The sequence below is a fragment of the Vulpes vulpes genome, chromosome 5, assembly GCF_048418805.1.
Source record: "Vulpes vulpes isolate BD-2025 chromosome 5, VulVul3, whole genome shotgun sequence".
NCBI lineage: Eukaryota > Metazoa > Chordata > Mammalia > Carnivora > Canidae > Vulpes > Vulpes vulpes.
In genome coordinates this window covers 47,019,316-47,039,241 of record NC_132784.1, presented here as the reverse complement: position 1 = coordinate 47,039,241, position 19,926 = coordinate 47,019,316, and the positions used below count along the sequence as shown (strand labels likewise).

Genomic DNA, 19,926 nt, shown 5'->3' with positions numbered 1-19,926 from the left:
TTCACAAACTCAAAGTCCCATTAGGTCCTGACTACTGAACAATCCCATAACAAATGCCATATATTTTAAGTTTTTACTCTGGTATGATCCCACTGGCAGTGCAACTTTCTTTTCCATTAATCTTCTATCATGGAACCAATGATCCCAAAACCCATTGGCTTAAAATAACAATTATTTTGTTTATCTCATGACTTGGGCATCAGAAATTTTAGCTAGACTTAGCTAGATGATTTTTTTGTTCCATGCAGTATTAACAGAAGTCACTTGATGTTATTCAGCTGGTACATGGGCCAGTCTAGAGGCGCCTATAGACATTACACACATATTTGGTTTTTTGATGGAGATTATACTAGAATGCTGGTGTATGTTGAGATTGTTGACCATAAGTGGCTGTTTAGTTTCCCCCATAGTGCTCAGGAAAGTTTAGTTTCCCCCATGGTGCTCAGGGAAGTTGGACTTTTTTTTGTTTTTTTTTTTTTTGTTTTTTTTTTTTTTTTAAGAAAGAGAGAGAGTATGTGTAAGCAAGTGGGAGAGGCAGAGGAAAATCTTAAGCATGCCCAATCCCACAACCTAGAGATCAATACCTGAGCCAAAATCAAGAATCAGATGCTTAACTGATGAACCAGGCAGGTATCCCAGGGAAGTTGGACTTCTTAAGTAGCATCTAGAATATTAAGAATAATTGCTCCAGTAAACAAGATGGAAATTCCATGGTCACATACTACCTAGCTTTGGAAGTAAAGCTTCTCTCCTATTAGACTTTATTTGCTGAAGCAGAAACAAACCTGCCCAGAGTAAGGGGGAGAGAATATAGATCTTACCTGGGGGTGGATGGGCTATCAACGAATTTGAAGTTTTTAAAATTGCTTCTTCTATCAACAGACTAATGGATACATAAACTGTACTATGCTCATAACATAATGTATAATGTAACATAATGTTGAGTGATAGACATAAATCATAGAATATTATATGTCTTATGGCTTAATTCATATGAATTTTAAAAACTAGAAAACTAAAGGATACATTATTTAAGTATATATAATTGAAATAAAATATAAGATAGTTGTTGCCTCTAGAAGCGAGAGAGGGAATGGAATAAGAAGACTCACACAGGTGCTTCTGATGTACTGGTAACTAACTCTTCAGGTAGCTATTAGAAATATTAATTTTTGTTTTCTTTTAACTGATTATATACTTTTAGACACTTCAGAATATATGCTGTGTGTCAAATATATTTTCAAATGTAATAGGACTCAAAAGGAGGTGAACGAATAAGAACTCTGAAGAAAACTCTTGAGAAATTTAACTCTAAAGAGAATGAGAAAAAAGGTGGAGTTTTTAGCAGAGGTAGAGATTAAGTGGAGATTTCATGTGTCTTGGCTGGGAAACAATAGAGCAAGAGAATGACCCAGAGAGAGTGAGAAGGGAAGATATATTAAAGAGAGAGAGAGAGAGAGAGAGAGATTTCCATAAAAGATATTTGTAGTGATAAGTGGGATTAGAAATTCAAGCACAAGAAGAGAATCTGGTATTTAGTAGGAGGAGAGACATGGCTAACAATACGTGGAAAGAAAAAGATGGATTCACATGCAGGTGGATGTCTAATGACAATATGAAGGGAATACGGAGCATTGCTTTCTAAAATAGGCATATTAAGTTAACATATTAGTTTAAACTTAATCAGGATGCCATTTATTGATTCACAAATAAAAATATAATTGCTAAAAAACCGGAATGATAATATACCACCTAGACATTCTGCATTCTTCCTCCAGGAAAATCTAGGTGACAATCTATGTATTAGTCAAAACAATATTTGTTGCTCCCTACAAATGAGAATTCAGGAATCTGATCAGATAATCTTAATTGCTAATGTTATTGAGCTGAAATACCCATCCAGTTATTTTCTTTTTTAAAAAAATATTTTATTTATTTATTCATAGAGATGCAGAGAGAGAGAGAGAGAGAGAGAGAGAGGCAGAGATACAGGCAGAGGGAGAAGCAGGCTCCATGCAGAGAGCCTGATGTGGGACTCGATCCAGGGTATCCAGGATCATGCCCTGGGCTGCAGGCGGCACTAAACCGCTGCGCCACCAGGGCTGCCCCCCATCCAGTTATTTGCATCTGTAATGATAACTCACCCTCTGACCCCCACCAAAAGAAAGACCTGAATGGTTATGTTAAACTGGAAATTGCTTTATGGATACTGTCAAACTTTCTAAATCTCATTGACATAAATTTTAGGAAAAATAGATTTCTAATTTTACTTCAGAAAATAACTATCAGAATTTGATTTAGAATACCTGCACCTGTACAGTGTGGTAAAGACTTTAAAATACGGTCATGACTTGAAACAGATAATATTATTCTCTGAATACTTATACTGACAATTTCATAACTCATTCTAAAATATTCTGAGTCAAATATCTGAATACAGAAAAGCTCACTAATGCAAACTTCTGTCATAATGCCCGTGTTTCACCACTCACTTTGTGTGCTTTATACTTCCCATTTTCATCAAATGGAAGTGAACCAGATTAAACAGATTTAGCAATCTAAAAGATACCTGGTAGTAGTCAATAGCAATTTTTCATTTTCTAGCCTATGTTTAAAACACAAATGGTGTAAATTACCGGATAAACATATAAAAGTGCTCCATATTTTGTGTTATGGCCTTAAAAGCTTTTTGAAAATAAATATTAATATTGAGTAAGCATTTCCACACTGTTTTAAGTACAATTTATATTTAGGAACTTCGGGGAATCAATTCATAGAAATAGAAGAGCAGCAAGGAAAGTGGAAAGCAAAATAAATTATACACAAATTGTAGAAAGCCACTGAAGAAGTGAAATAGCATTGCCAGTCAGATTTAATGCTTTCTTTATCAGGGTATATAAATTGTACCTCTAATAGGTTGACTGTACACTTGACTCACTTTAGCCCATCTACAGGCCATTTCTCTAGAGCTAGGAAAGTTGTTTAAGACTATTTAAGGCATAAGGTGCATAAAGAACATCTGAAGTCAAAAGATATTCAAAGAAATTGATCAAATACATAATTTTCCCAGCCTATTATTCTAGCTGCTGGCAACTAGGTGGTTGTAAGTGTAAATCAAAACACTTCCAAGCTAGATGTCCACCACTGTAGCTACTCACACAGTATTTCCATCAAATCTCATTTCACTCTTTCTTTGAATGAAATGATTGATTGATTGTTCACAGCTTGCATGACTCTGTGCTGCCCTAGATCCATCTCTACTCTCCACACTCCAAGCTGAGTTTGCATCATTGACTTTCTGCCAGCCATTTGGCTGCCAGGACACAGAGTGACATTTAATGATCTTTCAACATGGCAATATCACATTCATCACTCTTTATCACTTGTGACAGACCTAAATTCAAATGCAAACATGAAATGGAGACTGACTTCAACCCAAACTGGGATATACTTGTGAGTTGACATCTATCAACGCAGACCGACAAGATACACGGAAGAGAAAATAATGTGTTGTTTGTACAATAATTAAAAATACTAGTTGTTAGACTATCCTGAGAAACATAGGATACTTTAATTTCATGAGGCAATAGTTCTTATCAAAATCTTTGAGATGGAAATTGTATTATCTCAACTGTCATATCAACTAATATCAAATATCTATACACACTTGGAAAGTGGAAAGCTCCTGCAGCTCAATTGGAAAGGACAATTACTTTTAATTTAGTATTCTGCTATTAAAACAAATACCATAAGATCCATGCATGCTCTCCATGGAGTTTTTAAAGGGAAAGGAGCCTTCAAAGTTATAACAATCATACAGAAGAAAAGAAAAATCAGCATAGGTATTCAACATTTTTTTTCCCTAAACTACTCTGTCCTCTGACTTAACCTGCTAGAATGAGGCAGTTAGATTCTACACTGTGGTTCTCTGTTTTATTTTCCAAACCAAATACATCCCGGATGCTTGCATTGTCCCGATAGCACAACATGCACCTATACTTACTTTGACATCTGGGAATAATGGAATATTGGTAATGTTGGTAATGTGATTCAGTACTGTTTAAAAGTAGGTGTTAAGATGTATGCAAAGAAAGATAATAAATATATGCAAGGAGTTCCTATTTTTGGAGCCTCTCAGCTATTCTTGTTAGCATAAACTGTAAGTAAAACTTCACTACCTTTCTAGAAACTAAGATATTCTTTGTTAAAAACAATAACAACAACAGCAATAAAATATCTAATTAAAAAAAAAACTGCTATTGGGTACCTGGGTGGCTCAGTGGTTGAACATCCATCTACCTTTGGCTCAGATCGGGATCCCAGGGTCCTGGGATCGAGTCCCACATAAGGCTTCTCATGGGGAGCCTGCTTCTCCCTCTGCCTCTGTCTCTGCCTCTCTCTCTCTCTCTCTCTCTCTCTCTCTGTGTTTCTCATGAATAAATAAATAAAATGTTTTTTTAATCACTACTTAATCACTCCAATTAAATCAAGAAGAAAAAAATAACTTTAGCAATAAAATGTTGACACTAACTTCATGAAGTCAGAGACTGTGTTTTATCCTCTATACTGCTATGTACACAGAGCCTGATGTTCACTAAATAATTGTAGAACTCAATTGAATAAAATATAAAACCATTAATTTCACAGTGAAGGGCAGTAGATTTTCTTATATGTCACAATATCAAGAAACCCCTCGCTATTATGAACTCACTAAAGTATTTCTGTAAAATAAATGCTTCTTTGATCTAATCTCCCTTTACTTTAGACCTATGGCAATTTCCACATCTTGCCTTATATTTTATAACTAGAGTACCTAGTTTAATCTTTTGTTCCACTGTCAAATTCTTTAAGAATAGAGAACTCTGCTTTGTATGTAAGGTAGGGCCAGTGACAGAGCCTATCCTATTTTAAGTGTTCACTGAACATTTATTGAGTGAAAGTGATGCCGTAAAAACATTAGCCTCAAGAACCACAGAATGTTCATGGTGTTATATTTCTGAAAGTGGATGCTGGTAGGGCCCCATCAAGTTCTCCCTTACCAGCAAAGCATCTATCCCTTAGTCTGTTAGTGTTAAGTGTTAAAAATTCACAGCTGCTTCTTTTCCCAGGAAATCTATTTCAGCCAAAGGGAGCCAGCTCACTCAGAGAACCATTCCCACCCTATCCAGGGTAGACTTTGCATACAAGATGCGAGCTCCTTGTCTCAAGGCAGGACTAACTCTACGGAATAATTTCCCATGTCTATTTCTCATGGAGCGTACTCCCACAGTAAATCACTTGAACAGGAATTCCCATCTTTCACTCTGTTTATAGAGAAGCTGACCTAAGGTACTTGGTGCTGTAAGTGCTCCTAGGAAACAGATAAGATAAGGTCTAGGATCTGTATCACTTGCCAGCTCATTGCAAGGATTACCCCAACCCTGGTGGTAGGTAGAGTAATGCAAGTCTCTGGCAACCATAGCAGTGTGATTCCAAGGTTTTGGAACTGGGATCAGATACAGTTGTCAGTCTCAGGAATTTGGGAAGTATGGAAGAAATAGCCACTATAGAATGGATGGCTATTTCTCAGCATGACTGATTCATTGAAGAGTAGAAATAACAACCTTAGATAATCAGATTGCAATTTAAAGCAAAGTGCAAGAGAGAGAGAAAGAGAGAGAGAGAGAGAGAGAGAGAGAGAGACTTCACAGTATTTAAATAGATCCTCATCTCCTGCAGTTCAAAAACAGACACAGCCAAGTAACAGGTACAACATTTAAGTCTGAGAGTGGCAAACAATCAGGGAAGTCTCATACATTAAAGTCTCATTGACAGGGAAGGAGGGAGGCCTTCAGTTTGGTAGAAGGATATCCTGATAGATGCATTTGAGAATGTTGAATCTTCAGTTTCTCCTATACCATCTGAATCTCCAAATATGGTCCATCCTCCCTTGTAGGAATAGAGAGACCCTCTTGCTGAAAGAAAAGACAGAGCATTCAAATTAGGAAGCTACTTTATTAGAAAATGCTTTTCCATCACAGGGTTTATCCTGTCCCCTCCTGACCGCGACTGAGTAATTTGGATCAAATTGTAGTCTAAGTGTGCCTGGAATATGTGAAGATTATAAATGGAGAAGAAAGATGATATGTTAAAGGTGCTGATTCTGAGAAACATGCAGTGGTGAGTATGCCTGAAGATGAATCCTGTAGGTGTTAGAATAAGAAAGGGAGGAATATAACATTGGGTAGAAGAGCTTGTAAACATTATACAGGATCTAAACACTGGCAAGAACCCTGTTGACAATTCTATTATCCTTGACTCCTAGAGGCTTAGAAAAAGTGATGAAAGTGAGGTTCATAATAAATAGAGTATAGATGCCAAAACTATCATGACTAGTGGAATGGATCAAAAGACTTGCAAGAAATAGGTGTGATAGAATCAATCCACCATAAACCCACCTTAGAACCACATTCTATGAGAGATCTCTGAGAAGCCTCCAGTTACGAAGGATGCGGTAAATGCCATGGGAAGAGACATTCTAGAATCACAGAAAATCTCAGTAATAACTGGTTCATTAGCATTAAAAGACAAAAATTCAACCAAGTAAATTTAAAGATGAAATTGGGTTTATTCAACAATTCATGAATTGGGCATCATCCCAACTAACAACAGAAAAAAAGCCCTGTCAAGCTGTAGAAAAGGAAAAGTTTTTAAAAATAATAAGTGAAAAGGAAAAAAAAGAAAATTATAAGGAAAGAATGCATTGCTTCAGGCAAAATCACCTTCCTAAGGGGAAAGGTAGGGGGGGTCTGTTGGGCAGATTATCTCACTACTGCTGCCTTGGTAATTTAATGTTGACTGGTTAAAGATTACATTCCTGGAGAGTTGAAAGTACAGTTAGGTTAGGTACTAAATCTTGGTTGGCTGATGTGTAGTTTAGTACAAGTGATTCCATTTTGGGCCTACTCTCTCCTCCAGTAGGAATAGGGACAATAAGGTGCCAGAAGAGCAGAGGCCTGCTGGCAGCACCTAACCATCAGAAGCAAGGCAAGTATAGTGGTGTTAGCTGGAAACAGGTTGGAATGTCAGTCAGGGATATGACCAGCAGGTATCTATGGAGATGACTTGTAGTACTTGTTGTCTCCATGAGCTACACTGATGGCCAGCCGAAGTATTTAATACATCATTAAAAGAGATTAAGAGTGGAGGCGTTGAAGCCAACACTTTGCCCATTTCCGGATCTAAGTTAATCCCATATGATGGAGAGGTACAATCCCCATTAGAAGGTCCTATAACACCATAAAAAAAGAGTAAACAGGTGTTATCTTCCCTGTCTTCCAAGAAACTTATGATCATTTCCTGTGGGAGCCGCACAACTGGGGAAGTAGGCTGCCAAATTGTTTTGAGGGCTGTTGGATATAGGGCTAATATAAGGATCAAATAATAATTGGAATTTAAACCCAGAATCATGGCAAAATTTGTCCACTGTGTACCTGGACCCACCTCATAATCATTTCTTCAGATTCCATGTACATAATTTAAATGGATGCTCTTGGTTGTTTACAATAAGGTCAGAGCTACTATAGTAGAATTTATGTAGAAGCCTCTGAAATTGTCCCTTCCCCTCTATGAAGATACTAAATAAAAAACCATATTGTATCACAAGGGAATGGCACAAGTAGATGTCACACTCAAAGATTCATAAGTCTGGCCCCACACAAGACTGGAGAGGTCATGCCAGGTAATAGGGAACTACTGCAGATTGCACCAAACAGTAGCTAAGGTATTTTTAATACCTTTTGTGACCCTTGTTATGGCTCTGCCCAATGAAAGTATGTTTCAACAATAAAAGTAAAATAATGATGTTTAAAGATACACCAATTCTAGAAGAACTCATCACCAGCAGACTCACACCACAGGAAACATAAAAGAGGGATGCCTGGGTGGCTCCGCAGGTGAGCATCTGCCTTGGGCTCAGGATGTGATCCCAGGGTCCTGGAGTGGAGTTCCACATTGGGCTCCCTGCGTGAAGTCTGCTAATTCCTCTGCCTGTGTCTCTGCCTCTCTGTCTGTGTCTCTCATGAATAAATAAATAAAATATTTAAAAAAAGGAAGCGAAAAAGAAAGTCCTTCAAGCAGACAGTTGTTAACTAGACTCATTGTGGTGATCATTTTGCAATATGTACAAATATTGAATCATTACATTGTACGACTAAAACTAATGTAACGTTACATGTCATTTATACCTCAATTTTTTTAAAAGAAAAAAAACGGATTAAATAAATATCAGTGTAAATATGTGCAATTAGCTCTTATTATCAAAGAAATTATCAGAATCACTTGAGTATAAAACATATTTGATCAGAAAAAAAATACAAATGACTGGCTTTATTTGTATATTACAATTTAAGAGCCCTTGTATTCATTGTTATGGGATAGCCAAGAAAATATTTTACCTAGTTGATGATATTATCTGTAATTCTGTATGGAAATGTGGGGATCCCTGGGTGGCTCAGCGGTTTAGCCCCTGCCTTCCATGTGATCCTGGAGTCCTGGGATCGAGTCCCACATCAGGCTCCCTGCATGGAGCCTGCTTCTCCCTCTGTCTGTGTCTCTGCCTCTCTCTCTGTGTGTGTCTCTCATGAATAAATAAATAAAATCTTAAAAAAAAAAGGAAATGTGACAATATTAATAATTTATGAATGAGCAATATGTCATTGTGAACATTATAAAAAGATATGACTAAATAGTCTCAAAAAATAAGCATAAATTTTATATAACTATTCTTGAAGGACAGATACCAATATTTTCTGAATCATTGTATCATCTTGCAGCAAGAACATCTAACTTAGCATATGAACTCAATGGTATAGATTTGCTCAAGGACTCTTGCTGTGAAAAGTAATTGAAAATATTGTCAATTTTCCCACTTGGACAAGACATGTAATTTTAGACCAACCTCCAATATTTTCACAGTTACTGATTCATTCTTTATTCCATTCATTTAATGTGAGAATCTGACAAATATGTTTTTTTTTCTTTACAAATTCACAATTTATTCTCATTCAATTAGCATACATGTAAAAGAAAAATTAATTTCTACAATATCAGAGGCTAAAAGATTGAGTAACAAATAATAAAATCAATGCAAAAATATTTTGTACACTACATTTAAAGTGCTAAATCAACTGAGTTAAAATACTGAATTCACCACTTACTCTGGGCAAAGGTACAAATTATTTGAAACAATTTGGTGCTTACCAAGATATGTTTGACTTTTCTGAAACCTAAGCCATTCTGGTTTTATATAAAACTATATAAACGTCCCCCCTCCAACAAACGCACTGAGACCTAGTAATTTTTTATCTTCCCATGTTAACATACAAAGACAATAGATGTAAAATATCAAATTTTACTTATCCAATTGAATTACTTTGGTCTAGTAAGGATGTAATTTTGTTATAATTTTATTTGCTATAACCATCATTTGACTCTGTCCTGTCAGTGATGATTACAATGAATTTAAAAGTGTCTACATTTCTTATTTAAAATTAAAAAAATAGAAAAATTCAGATATGCCTTCATTTTTGCTTGGTTTGGAAACAGGAAGTGTAGAAAATATGATGAACTTAAAATAAACAATCCTACCCATGAGAAGACCAAAGTTTGTTTTGGGAAGCAAACAGACAAGTGCCAGTTTGATCAATTAAATGTGACAAGACATATATATCAAGAGTAATGGAAACTTGAGTGAAAAAAAAAATTCTGCTCAGGAAATTCATGTCACAATTTAGAAAGGAGATACTAAATACTCTGGTCTCCTTTGCCCTTGTCCCCAGTACTAAAATAATGTTGTTACATGTTACATGTTCAGTCTGTACAGTGGATGATTCTCTTGGTTTCTAGTCATGTCCTACCTGGTTTACTGTGATAGCTTTTTCTCCACCTTACTCCTCTTTATTCTAGTCTCCCCCAAGCAGTTATATTATCTTTTCCAAAGCTATGTAAGTTTATGTCACTCTTCTACTTAAATATCAATGGCTTCTGATTAAACCCAGACAGAACCCCAGCAATTGTTCATGATCTATGAGACTTTTCATGACTGGGAGCCCACCTATCCGGTTCTCCAATTCCATCTCCTCTTATTATTTATAATACCTCATCATGCCCCAGCAATTCTGTACTTTTATAAGATACTTGGAGACACATTATCAAGACTTTAATATTTTCTTTCATTTTTCCCTGGGCTAATTTTCTTCCAAATGTATGTGTGGCTGACTTTCTCTCAGCGTTTAAGATATTACTCGACTGTCATCTGATCATCTAAGTTAAAATGCCTCTTTTGCTGCCTTCAGTCCCTATCCCTCATCCTACTTTATTTTCATAACACTTATAACTAATTTTACGTAATATGATGTATTTATTTATATTGTTTATTGTACATATTTTATGTTGTATTTTCCATCATCTCCCCAATACTAACTGTGGCTGACAATAAATATTTTTGAATGTCTATATCTATTTTTTAAAAGATTTTATTTATTTATTTATTTGAGAAAAAGAGAGAGAGAGAACGAGGGAGAGGAGCAGAAGGAAAGAAACAAGCAGATTCCATGCTAAGCACAGAGCCAGATGCAGAGCTCATTCAAGGGGCTCGATTTCATGACCCTGAGATCAGGACCTAAGTTGAAAACAAGAGTCAGATGCTTAGCCATCTGAGCATATCATGTGCCACTATACCCATTTTTGAAGTATGAGTAGCCATTGAAAGGAAAAAATAACCATGTAAGTATATGAAATATTATGAAAAATGCATGCAGATATACTAGTAAAGCCAATTTATAACAGTAACATTGGAAAGCTTGGAGTGACTTAAAAAATAAACAATATGCCAGCTTACTGAATTTTTGCACTTGAAAAATTTGGTGACAATTTTTGGATGTTGGTGAAAGTCACAGAAGAGGTAAGCAAGTACAGGTTTATGTGTAGTATTTAGTAAATGCTATGGCAAACTGAGTAATGCCTTCCTACAGATGTTCCCATCCTTATCCTCAGAACCTGTGAACATGTTATTTCATATGGATGTTTTCTGGTATGATTAAACCAAGTGTCTTGAGATGGAGAGATTATCTTGGATTGTTCCCATGGGCTCAATGCAATTACCAGGGTTCTCATAAGAAGGAAGGAGAACAAATGAGAGAAAGTAGTGTGACCATGGAAAGGGAGAGAACAGAGAGATTTGAAGAAATTGTGTGGTTTTGATGGTGGAAGAGAGGAACACAGTCCAAGGAATGCAGGTTCCCCAGAAGCTAGAAAAGGCAAAGGAACAGATTCTGCCCTAAAAACATAGAATGAAACAGCTCTAAGAGACTTGGATTTCACTCCAGTGGCACCAATTTTGGATTCAGAAGTCCAAAATATCAGATATCTAGAACTATAAGTAATACATTTGCATTGTTCAAAGTCACCGAATGTGTGGCCATTTGTTACAGCACAATAGGAAACTCACGAAGATGCCATTTTAAAAGAAAAAGACAGTCAAGCATCAAGCTGCGTTATGTTGAAAGACATTAGAAGAGAAAAGAGAGAGGAGGTAAGCAGATTGGAAGCTTCTGCAATAATCCAGGAGAAACAGTTATATCTAGATTAAGTGCAAGGATGGCAGTCATGGAAGAAGGCTATAAACATAAAAACATTTCTGAAAATTGATTGAACTTGGGGAGTTGTTTGATGTTGGGGAATTGGAGAATTCATTGGAGTAAGATAATCAAAGATAGAGTTACAGATTTCTGGCTTGGGAAAATAGGCAAATGGAAATTCATTTAATATGCAAGGGAAGGAATGAGTTAACAGAATGTGATGAATGCTGTTTTATATACTCTGAGATTTTTCCAGATATTCAAGAAAAACAGGTTTAGTAAGAAGACGGAAATAATGCTCCTAATTTCAGAAACTTAAGACATAGTTAGCGATCAATTCATTTTTGCACAGAAGTTTAAGCCTTGGGAATGTATCAAATTGCCCAGGAAAGAAATGTGAAATGAGAAAAGAAGGTAAAGAAGAAAAAGAAGTCTAGTCAAGAATAGGGACACCAAGAGGATGCAATTTTAAAGGAAAAAAGAGCTAACAGAAAAATATGGGTAAAAAACATACTATACCAGGGAAATATCAAAGATTGATATACCGTCATTAGCATGTTCACCGCAAGAAATGGCTAATGTCAGACATAGCAAAAAGAATAAACAAGTTGGTGGAATGATGCTGGGATATCTTGTGTAACTGAAGGAAGATTTAAACACTCAAAGGTCACCAGGAAAAGATAATACAAAGATTGAGGATGCTCCAGGGGTGAGTATTTGGGCCTCTCTGAGACTGATTCTTCCCACTGACTCTCCATCTCTGCACTCACTACTCCAAGTTTGTTTGTTTGTTTGTTTGTTTGTTTTGAAGTCATAAACCGCATTTATTACGTTGGTATATCATACTGGTCTCATTGCTGTTCCTTCACAGTTAGGTGGTTTCTGTCTCCCCCCACCCCAGTCTGGCTACACCGTGCATCCTTGAACCATTACCTCACAGCAGCACTATGCTTATTCCTCCTAACACCATTCATTCACAGGGTCAAAGTTATGGTCCACAAACCCTTCCCTCTAGGAAGTTTCAATGCTTGTGAAAGAATTTGTAATAAACCAGGCCCCCTAGGATGGCCAGCTCCAGTAAGATGACGATGGAAAGTAGCAGCGTGTTGGTTGTTACTTTTCTGGACATTGAACGGAGAATCTTTCGACTTTTGCTCAAGTTTTCACTCGTGTCTATCAGCCTACTTTTAGTACGTTCCAACTGGTCACGTTGTTCCCCCTGCTCCTCTATGGTTTCTGAGCCAATCTGGTCAGTCTCTGCGGCAATCCGACGAGAACGCTCAATGCCCTGGGTGGCCCGGTTCAGGCTATCAGTGCCTTGCAGGAGCAATGCCCTTTGAGATTGCAGCCGGTTCATATGTTCATTTTCTACAGCATATGAACCATATTTCATGTCTCCTCGGCCTCCAGGTGCGGCTGTCAAAGGTGTGCTTCTCACTTCCCGATGGAGTTTGGCAAGGTCCTTCCGGTAGGTTCGAGGCTTAGACATCACAGGGTCACGGCAGGATAGAGGTGCACCACGTAGTTCCTCTTCCATCTCTGCCAGTGTTTCATTTGCTTCCTGTTGCTTTTCGTCAAAATCTCTGATCAGCTTCTTCTTCTCTTCTGTGCCTGCCATCCCCAGGAGCCGCTCCGGCACCCCTCGCAGGTAGGTCTTCTCTTCAAGGAGGCCGCGGAAGGTCTCGTGAAGTTTCTCGAAATGCTCCGAGGAGGCGGCGGAGGTGGCCATGCGCAGGCCGCCCTCGAGCAGCAGCCGCCGGGACTGGGGCTCTGGGCCCGCCCAGCCCCGCGGGCATCACGGCCACCGCCGCCGCCACCGCCGGCTACCACTGCTCCAAGTTTGAAGGTAGGACATCCTCTGCTTTTCTGATTAAGCCTCAGTCATTGGCAGGTGTTTGGTCTATAGCTTTACAAGTTCTTCCCCTTCCTCTTCCCCTAGAGATGGAGTTTGTGTGTTTGTTTTCCTTCCTGTTCCCTTTTCTATTCAGTTTCAAAGTCCTCAGTGTTCTAGTTCATTCCTCTGAATAATCAGGCATTTTGATCCATAGGATAGACAGGGCACATGGAGAAGGGTGTTCTAGTGTGGCTGTTACTCCATCTCTTGGCCAGAACCTGGAGGGAAGCCTCCTCAGATTGATCTCCAGTCCTCCCTGTAAATTACTGGTGGGTTTCAGAGAGGAAAAGACTTTAAGAAGTGGGCAAACCTTCTTATGCCAGAAGCCCCCGAGGTTGACATTCTCACAGCACCCACTCTTTTTCATTTGCAGTTCATTAAAAATACTTAGCTGAGTCTCCTTACAGGCTTAGATAGCATCCAGAAGCATCCGTCCCAGGTATATACATGCTGTGATCTTTCCCCGGTAGGGACTTATCTCTCCCCAGATGCTGGATTGCTTGCCCTGAATTGTTTTAAGAGAAGTTATTAATTTGCAGTTTGGCCAATTTTTCCTTCCTAATTGTTGTGGGGGAGAGAAGGACGTTTTTCCAACTCTCTACATTTCCTAGATGGTATGTGATATCTTGAGTAACATTTGGATTTCACATGAATGGTTGCAACTTTATCGTTAATTCTTTAACAAACGAATGACAATATAGAAATATAATTTAAGATCTGAAGCCTGTTCCAATTGTTTAATGCCTCATTTTCAGACATTATTCAGTAAGTGAGTGTTTATTGTAGATGTCTTGCGTAGTCTACCCAGATGGGAATAGCCTCCTTCAGAAAACAGTTTGTAAGGTATGCTGATGTATTTTCTATCCACTGAACATAATAATTTTGGCAGCAAATGTAGTATGTGAAATTTTCAAATATCATTTCTATTTATACATACGTAGCTTTATTTGGATGCATTCTAACATACATTTAAGAGCTGAAGGGGTTATTTAACTCAAGACAAAAAAAAAGTGAAAAGAAAAAAATCCATTGACAGTGCCTAAATCTACTCTCTGTAATGAGATCAGAATGTCATTTTCTAAAAGTTACCAAATAGAAAAAGAAGAGGAGACAGATGGATGGAATACTATAATTAATGAACATCACGGCTCTGGGTAAATGTTTCTTTCCTCCTCACTAGACACGGAGAGGGACACTTCAGCATGTGGCTGGGTGACAAGTTCCTGTCCAGGTCCCAAAACGCTCTTCTGGATTGCGGGCTAGGTGTCCTCTGGTTCTCTTTTGCAACAACATGGGACCCTGCCAGCTTCTAAGATATTGAGCTCAGAGAATTCTCAGCTGCTCCTTCTGCTGTTACAGGGTGTTCTCAGCTCACTACCACGCCCACAGTATCTGTGCTTCTGAAAGAGTGCATGCTTTGAGGCCAACCCTCCTAGAACTGTTGGCTAGGCCAGAACCCAGGAATGGTTTCCTTATTGCTTGGGAGCCACAAGTAAACCAGGACCATGCCTAGTAGAGGAGAAATCTTCTTCTTTGGAATTTATTTCAGCTTTGTCATTTTGTCGGGGAAGAGAACTCCTTTCCTCATAAGTAAAATCTCAAAAATAGGCTCCCCATAACACAGAAGCTAGGGGATTTCTTACAAGACCTCTTTCCTTCAACTGAATAGCTTCTGAAGTACCCTGCCATTGGACGAGTGATCAGCTATTTCATGTCCACTCTGTGTGAATTACATGTTCATATTGGATAAACACTATATTCACATGTTGCCTGATTAACACTGTGGTGCTTGACCGGTCGTAAGTGTATGTGGCATTTTAAGAATTAGTTTATATTATGCATGAGATATATTCCTTCACCCAGTGTGAAGTAAACACAAGAAAAAAACAGTTCGTTTTAATATTCAGGAATTAATTTTAAATTACATATTTTTATATACCTTCAAGGTTCACTGAGTTACCTTCTAGTAGACAAAGTCCTCTTCTGTTAAATGAGAGTCCAGAATTCCAAAATAAGTACCTTTAGTGCATAATTACATGGCTTCATTTTATCAAATTGTTAACAGGGTAAACAAGAAGATTCTGTAGAGCAGCACTGGCCAATAGAAATGTAATGCAAGCTATGTGTGCAGTTATAAATTTTCCAGTAGCCACATTGTAAAAAAAAGTTTTTAAAGATAAAATTAAAAGATAAAAATTCATTTTAACAACATATGTTATTTAACCCTAAATATTATCATTTTATATGAATAATTACAATTTTTTTCATTATTTTTTCATATTGAGTCTTTGAAATCTGACATGTAATTTAAGCCTAGAGCTCAATTCTATCTCTACTAATGACATTTCAAGTGGTCAATAATGTGACCAGTGGCTCCTACATATGACAGTGCAGCTCTTTTCTTTTAGAAAGAGGGAACTAGGGGGCACTTGAGTGGCTCAGTTGGTTAAGCATCTGCCTTCAGCTCGGGTAATAGTTCCAGTGTCCTGGGATAGAGTCCCATTTCAGGCTCCCTGCTCAGAGGGGAGTCTGCTTCTCCCTCTCCTGCTCCCCCTGCTTGTGTTCAGTCTCCCTCTCTCTCTCTCTCTCTCTGTTAAATAAATAAATAAAATCTTTAAGAAATAAACAGAAAAAGAAAGAGCAAGCTTGTTTTACCTAATTCAATGTCAATGCTGTGCTCTAGTATTTATCTAGAGTCTTTTCTTCATACCATTGCATAGTGGTCTGCATCTTCCTAATATTTACCCATGTAGGCTAAATCATGGATAATAGCTGTTAAAACACAAGGAATATCTCACGGGAGTAATGTACAACACCACTCTCAAGCATTAAACATGTAAGGCAGATAACTTTATCAAATTAATTCTCAAATCAGGTACTATGGCTCTTGTATATAAGATATTTCGACCTATATGCTTAAGTATTTCCTTCCCAACCCCAATCTTAGCATATCACCAATACTAGTTACTCAAACAAAAATGTACACTGATTGTTTCATAAACCAAGGGAAGAAATAATGCTGCATTTTTGGAATATGTAAATATGGTGTGATACTATACAATAAATTAAACGCCCTGGTAACTGAAGAGAGAGAGTGTGGGCAGAAATGGACAAGAGAAGACATCTTAAAACGCAGTTTTAAATGGTATCCTGGTGAGATGGATGACCAGAAAGAAATTTTCAGTGGCAAAACTATATAAAGAATTTTTCAGAAGGGTGATATACTGAATGAGTATGCATATCATTATCTGATCTAAAAATGATTGCACATTTTCCAGTTTACTATAGCTATGTCTTTTTTTTCTGCCACTTAACTCCTGACCATTGTTATAACAGTTCTCTACTTCTTAAGTATCAAATACTCATAATATCAGGTTACAGAAAAAAACTATTATATTGAAGACTTAAGAATACAGTGATTTAAACATGAAAGATGATTATTTCCATATTTCAACAGTCCAAAGTTGGCGTGGTTTCTTTCTCTTTTTTTAAAGATTTATTTGTTTATTTATTCATGGGAAACACAGAGAGAAAGGCAGAGACATAAGCAGAGGGAGAAGCAGGCTCCATGCAGGGAGCCCGATGTGGGACTCCATCCCGGGATTCCCAGATCACCACCTTAGCCACAGGCAGATGCTCAACCGCTGAACCACCCAGGCATCCCATTTTTTTTTTCAAAATTGACAAGGGGGATTCCTGGGTAGCTCAGTGGTTTAACAACTGCCGTTGCTCCAGGGCATGATCCTGGGGTCCAGGGATCAAAGTTGGCATGGTTTCTGGTACCTCAAGCATTCCATACCCTTGCTCAACATGTGTACAGTGTTTCCCTATTATACATAGTTGAGAAAGGCTACATTTACACCTATGCATTTCGACTCGTGGGAAGTGAAAAAGAAGTAAAAACTAAGCTCTCACACATTGAAGAGTACAAGCGCAGTAAGTGTGTCCAAGAGTGTGGATTTAAAATATTCACTCACATCCCATTAGCTGGAATCTATTTACATAGCAACACTTAGCATCAACAGCTTAGCTAAATCTCTTATTACCATGGAGAAAGGCAGACATTTGGGGACATCTGCAAGCCTCTACCATTCATGTAAATCCACACATATTGCATATGTAAATTTATCTATATATACAAATGTGTACACATATAATTATTCTATGTATGAATAACCAACGTATATTGCACACACACACATATATATATACATATATATATATATATATATATATATATATATAACCATATATAAGTGCAACCAAGTGTGGATATAACACTATTGCTTTTTGTTTCAGTTTTCTAGTTTCAGAATAGAAATGATCATTCTCTGGTTTTATGGTAATCATAATTTAAGAATTGAGTGGTAAGGCATAGCATTGTATAAATTCTATCCTATTTTTAAAACACTATTTCAAAGAATTTCTGACATGAAAGTAGAATAGTGTATGGCATCCTTACATAGTAATACATCCTTACGTATGTATTACCTAGTTGCAACTATTGTTTTAAAAATGGCCCGACTTATTTCATCTCTGTATATATTTACTTATGTCATTACGGAAATGTTATGAGGCAAGTCACAGAAATCACATCCATCCCTAAAACTGCAGGTATAAATCTGAAAAGAAAATGATGTTTTAACAAAAATATTAATACTACAATGACCCATTGTCACAGTTTTTGGTTTTAAATAAATATCGTATCTAAGAAAATGAAGATGAAGTCTCTAGAAAGCAAAATGGGTCATTTAAAATTAACAAATAGGGACATCTGGGTGGTTCAGTGGTTGAGTGTCTGCCTTCAACTCAGGGCATGATCCTGGGATCCTGGGATCCTGGGATCAAGTCCTGCCTCAGGCTCCCCATATGGAGCCTGCTTCTACCTCTGCCTGTGTGTCTGCCTCTCTGTGTGTGTCTGTCATGAATAAATAAATAAAATCTTTTTAAAAAACAATTAATTAATTAAATTGACAAACATTACGGAAATTGTTGAAAGGACCAAAAGCAAAAATTTACCTTGAAGTGACATAGATAGGGACCTCTACTGTTGAAGTTAAACACATTTAAGAAAGTTATAGGATTTATAAGTTGAAATGAAATTTTCCTGAAAAATATTGCATTTGCTTTGTACTTTGTCCACATAGTATAGGTTAGTATTTCAAATGAGCAGGTATGTTTGGGTATTGAAAGGGAAATTTTAAAAATAAAATAAGAATATACATTACAATAGTTGTGTATGCTATTTAGTTTTTTATTACTCTAACACCTTTTAAATATAGAGTTCAGAAAATATAACATAAATGAATAAAATGATTAAAACTTAAAATACTAAAAAAGAAGACAGATTATGTAGAAGGAATGACAAGAGAGTTATATTTTAAAATGTCTGATCTCATTATTTTTTTTCAAAAACGTGAAGGCTAATTTTTGGATGCCATATTTAATTCTTCTTAGAGTTTTATGTTCCATGTGTTTTGAAATTATCATATAAACATTGTTTTATCGCAGTAAGAATACTACATGAAGGTGGGCTCATAATTTGAAACAACAGCGGTAAAAACAAAACAAAACAAAACAAACACTAACACATAGCATTGTCTAATAGTGTTAATTTTCAGTCACATATTTCACCCCAAAAATATGTATCTCTCTTTTTATTTAAGATTTTATTTATTTATTCATGAAAGACACACACACACACACACACACACACAGAGAGAGAGAGAGAGAGAGAGAGAGAGAGAGAGAGAGAGAGGCAGAGACACAGGCAGAAGGAGAAGCAGGCTCCATGCAGGCAGCCTGATGTGGGCCCAGATCCCAGAACTCGGTCCTGGGTCTCCAGGATCACACCCTGAGCCAAAGGCAGGCGCTAAACCGCTGAACCACCCAAGGATCCCCTAAAAATATGTATCTTTCTTTTACTATATGAAACATAGTTAAACTTTGTAGGAGTTAAAAGACCAAAAAGACCCATTTTCTGATTCAAACACCTTCATTCAATCTTACATAGTCAGGAAACACCTTCTGATATTTCAATATCTGTATCCTTTGCAATATAGATTTTTTTAATACTTACTACTTATAAAACAAGAAAATTTTTACTTCCTCTAACTAGGAAGGTAGGCTTCTAAAACTAAGCTAGAAATAGTAAATTATAGTCATCATAATCTTTCCAAATTTATGTTCTGTTTTTACATGTTCACTTTTATTTAATTCTGCTTTGTATGTAGTTAAGTTCTAGCTATGAAGCAAAAGACATTAAAATGGAAATATTTTCAAAAGTCAAAAGGGCTTAAAACACTTTTTTACTAAGTCAATAAGAAGCTAAGGGGATCAAATATAATCCACTTTAAAACACAGTAAATTCTTCCTGAAATTGAGGTTTAGTTTTAATTCCAATGATATTTAAAC

The 19,926-nt window shown here is 37.0% G+C and overlaps 1 pseudogene; it reads right to left on the bottom strand.

Moving 5' to 3' along the window:
• Window positions 1-12,525: 12,525 nt before the first annotated feature.
• LOC112919229 (vesicle transport through interaction with t-SNAREs homolog 1B pseudogene) lies at window positions 12,526-13,347 on the bottom strand (annotated as a pseudogene).
• Between the last annotated feature and the right edge of the window lie 6,579 nt (window positions 13,348-19,926).